This window comes from Phoenix dactylifera, chromosome 6 (genome assembly GCF_009389715.1).
Source record: "Phoenix dactylifera cultivar Barhee BC4 chromosome 6, palm_55x_up_171113_PBpolish2nd_filt_p, whole genome shotgun sequence".
In the NCBI taxonomy this organism is placed as follows: Eukaryota; Viridiplantae; Streptophyta; class Magnoliopsida; order Arecales; family Arecaceae; genus Phoenix; species Phoenix dactylifera.
Window position 1 is genome coordinate 2,244,305 of NC_052397.1, and position 4,773 is coordinate 2,249,077.

The 4,773-nt window shown below is 38.5% G+C and overlaps 1 long non-coding RNA gene across 4 annotated transcripts; it reads right to left on the reverse strand.

Moving 5' to 3' along the window:
* Positions 1-438: 438 nt before the first annotated feature.
* LOC103701922 lies at positions 439-4,432 on the reverse strand. Of its 4 annotated transcripts, none has more exons than XR_603226.4 (3): positions 1,351-4,432; positions 1,029-1,265; positions 439-819 (listed from the first exon to the last, which is right to left on the reverse strand). It is a non-coding gene; the product is annotated as an uncharacterized LOC103701922 (long non-coding RNA). The 4 variants fall into 4 exon arrangements; XR_005512105.1 differs by lacking the exon at positions 439-819 and having other exon boundaries at positions 899-1,265; positions 1,351-3,198; positions 3,317-4,432; XR_005512106.1 differs by lacking the exon at positions 439-819 and having other exon boundaries at positions 899-1,265; positions 1,351-1,437; positions 1,772-4,432.
* Between the last annotated feature and the right edge of the window lie 341 nt (positions 4,433-4,773).

Here is a 4,773-nt window from a genome sequence, read left to right on the forward strand (position 1 = left end):
AATCGAAAATACGCTTCCAATACTTGAGCACTCTTACCATTTTGAGCTTAAAGATCCCTATAACAATTAACCTAAATCTAAACCATATGTAACACCAAAATAAACCAATATTGCTAAAACATATTGCTAACACATCCAAAAATAAGGATAGTGGAGGCCTAAAAATAGAAATCAAGGCCAAACGTCTTCCATTTTAGATTTTTCCCTATTTGGGATCTCGCCCTGGCAAACCAATTTAAAACATAACTAGCTTAAATAAAAAAAATACTATTACCCTTTCACATTAACCATGAAAAATTTACATTTAAATTACATTATAAATGACTACTTCTATATATATTTTTCAAAAACATTAATACGAAAAATAATATAATTATTCAATTTTTCTAAAGAATTATCTTTCTTAAAGAAAGATATTTCTTGAGAAAGAAAAAGAAAGAACTAAAAGATATATTTATAAATAATGATTTTTGAATGAAATATGCACATCGTGCCTATTCTGAGAACGGGTCGGGAGTTCCCAGAATTCCAAGAATTTTCCAAAAGCATCATCTTCGGTATGTCGGCACCCGTCCAAAACGGGGAGTTCCCAAAATTCGGGGTTCCGAACCTTCTGTAGGAAATCCCAACACATCTCTTAAACAATAAAAAGGAAAAAAAAATGGCCATCATCGGCGTTGCTGCGCCTGATAATTTCTCCAGGTTGGCTAAATCCTTCCTCGTGAATTGCAAGCCAGTATGACTACGAGGACAAGGAAACAAATTTTTCCCACAAATGAATTCCCAGCGTAGGGCATTAGCGGAATCTGATTTTATGTCCTGAGAGCGTACCAGCAGAATGTTTGCAACGAAATATGTACATATATAACCAAGACATTTCAACACAATTAGAGATATGAATCAACTGACCAACTTTCACACAATAAATCATATTATCATATAGCACAAAAAAAACATACTAAAGCAAGATTCATGCACATCAAATAATATCCCCGGAACCAAATTATCAGAAAAGAATGATATCTTACCAGTGAGAAATTCAATTCACTGAGAGATCCATGACTTAATTCAATTAAAGAAACCACCTTGTATGATCGCATTCAATGTCTTTTCAACCATCTCTATGCCCATAATCCAGTCCTATATCCACCCAGAAGTCGATTGATATTTGAAAAAATCCAGAAGACACAATTAAATAGACCACAAGACGCTAGGAAGGCTGATAAGACCATATCCACAATCCACAACTATCGTCCTGACCGTACCTGCATGGAGAATCAGTGTTTATCATCCCCCCACAAACAAGGAATAACATCTCGTTGCAGAAGTTTGCAATGTCACAGTGATTACCTTAAACTAAGAAGAACCATGAAGGACATCGTCCAGATGCCACCAGCCCAACGTACTAACGTTCATTGTTGCATTGACTCACCATACCTATGTCAAATTACCATTCTATTAAGCAAACAATACAATAACAGCCTAATCAAATAACTAGAACAAAAATATCATCATTCGCACACACAAAAAGAAAACATCTCCCTCACCATCAGAAAAAAAAATTAGAACATTTATACAACAGACCACTTATAAAAGAGACAGTTCAAGATTATAGAGTCTCAACAAAACAGTAAGTAAAATCAGATAGGAAATCAGGTTGAAATTTGGTTTAGGCACTGTACTCCAGTTATTGTACTTCAGAAATTTAAAATCAAATTCATCAACTAAAGAGAAATAAGAAGATGACGACCAAATCAATTATCGATAGTACCTCTAAGGCTCCAGAAGGTGGTCAGATTGATATGTTCTGATTGCTTTCTCCAGTCTCAGAAACCAAATAAACATATGATGTTAACAGGCTAATGATATAGCAGATTTAGGAATTCATGATGGATTCATAAAATTTGAATTAAAAAAAAAATCCATACAATAACTTAGGGCACTTGAGAATTCGTGATGGATTTACAAAGCTTGAATAGAAATAAAAAAAATATCTGGCAACAGGACAATAACTGAAACATATAGGAATCCATAATGGATTCACAAAATTTGGATGAAAACAAATCCAGTAATAGAGTATTAAAGACTTGCGAGGCCAGAACCCAAAGATGATAACAATGTAATCCCCCTAGTCTTCATGAAACACCACAAGCTTGCAAAACCAACAATGCAAATTCTTAAGCGCAACAGCATGATATATAGACAATACTATTTCAACTATCTTCCTCCGCATCAAGGGGAACAGTTACAGAACATACACAGCTTACGCTACAGAAAATTCTATAAAATTTTATATAGCATAAATGATTGACAATCACAAAGGTAAACATTGCTAATATTCCTGCGATCACTTGAATGAAGAGAATCAAGATCCGCTTCCTTCTCTGTGCTCGGTAGATAGCAGACGGTGATGATTGTGAAGAATGGAAATTTAAATCCTATGGGGAAGGGAAGGGAGGAGGAAAACAGGTGATAAAAAGAAAGAGTCTGGGTAATATCATTATTGCCAATACAAGCCTCCCAAAAAAACCAGAAATAATTTTATTGAAATCTTTAAGACCAGCCAAGCAAACGCACCCAACATGGCAAAGGTCATTACAATTACAAAAGGACTGAACATTTTCATTTTAATCACCAAAACAAAAGACTTCACATGACAACCAGAAACAAGTAACTCAAAAATAGCAAAAGCTTCATCAGACCAGAAGAGTGCATTTCTTCATCACCTCATGCCACAGGGGAAAAAGGCACCATTCAGAAAACAGCTACCACTTACTTGCAGAAACAAATACACCTAAAAAAAGTTCACAGTAATAGGAGACAAATATACTAACCAATACAAGAATTTGACTTTCACAAAAGAACAGCATATAACAAGTAAAAGCATTGATAAATACCGATGACCTAGAGAATATCAATTATTCTTGTATCAGCGCCTATTCACAAACCCATTCATGGTATATACAAAAAAAGCATGCTGAGACCTAAAATATTTCTCCAGCACTCCAAGATCATGATCTGATGCATAACATATATATACATCATCAGAACTCGTCCAAAGTCTACCTTCTCTTTTTTTTCCCTTCAAATTCTTTCAGGGTCACCATGTTATAGCATTGCCATACAAGGAGAAGCATGGCCAAACAAAAATCGGGAGATTCAGAAGCAGTGGCTTGAACGTCCCTAAACATCACTAATCTGTTGAATAAATTGTGAGGCGACAAAAAATAAATTAAACTAAATTGTACTGTCATACGATAAGACATCTGTCAATCGCAATGGAATATTATGGCGGACTAAGAAAAGAATGAAAAACCTGACTAGCGACTTTGTTTCTGGATTGAACTCGAAGCACAAGAGTAAGAAAGGTGAAATTTTGAACCAGTGGCAATGATAAAGGAATCTATAAACTGGATCGAAACTTTAATTTCTGCACATTGCTTTCAGGAATCATGCTCCAAAGGAAACTGAGCTCCACCGGAAACTGATCTCTCTGTAAACCCATAGTTTCTATACGCCGGAGTTATTTCCTCCACCTGGACGTTTAGCTCAGGAGTATGTAGCATCGAATCTAATGTGACATAAAAAATCTAAATAACGTGAGTCAGCAGGCATTTACACCTTTTGAAACAATTCATTATTAACTAGAGAATATCAAAATTGCCAAACTAATATCACTATTCATACCTACAACGGGTGTTAAGCTCTTCTTGCAGTGATGTTATCGACGACATGATCGTGCCTTGAGGCACTTTCTATACGATTTTTTTTGAAAAAAAAAACGATGGCAGAGAGAACTAAGGAAAAACAAAAGAAAAAAAAATCAAGAGCGAAGAAACACGAAGGGGAGACCCCAGGGCAAAATTAATTCCCCGTACGATCTCCCCCATAAAACACCAAAAAATGGAGCTTTTATTAGGGTTTCTGTGACCTGCCATGCGAGCGCACCCAACATGGCAAAGGTCGGTAACAAGAACAACAAAAACACTTATGGATTATGCCGCTCCTCTCCAACATCTCCAATTAATCGACAGATAGATCAAGAGAAACTAATAATCTTTCTCCTTCTAAACATCAAAATAAAAGGATTCTTCTATAAAGGGGTAAGGCAAGAAACCCACGAGCCGAGGCTTCAGATCGGGAATTTTTTGGATCGGATCGATATAAAAAGGCCACGATCGGATCTCATCCTCTTGGATCCGAGATCGGAGAGCCGATCCACGACGTCCGCCTCTAAAATCGCCGCCGGCGCCTGCAAGGATTAATAGATACGAGAAACACCGAGGCTGTCGAACCACCGCCAATCGAATGATCGGTGGCGGTCTCCGAGAATGGATGGGCGAAGGGAGGAGAGAAGGAGGAGAGATGGAGATCGACGAGGGAAAACTGCCACGGAAGAGAGAGGCCAAGAACGGAAGAGAAAACAAAAGCCCTGCCACCAAGGTGGTAGCCTAGTGATACTGGGCAGCAATTCTAACCACAAGGTTCCAAGTTCGAATCGCTGCGGCGACGATTAAATTGTGGACCGGAGCTTACTACTTTGGCCACTATTTGGACTTGTGGTGTAGAACCGCTCTTAAACCGCTAGTAGCCGGGGTGGTGCCGGGTGTAACGTACTCACACGTGGGACTCGAGCCAGAGCTCAGAGGAGTAGCTGAGCCGGGCCCACGGATGGGGAGGGTATGAGTAAAACCGGTCGGGATGCCCAACACACGGCCATTTCTGCCCGCATCGAACATTCTCCCGGCGGGGCGGGGGCCCAGTTGGGGGCTG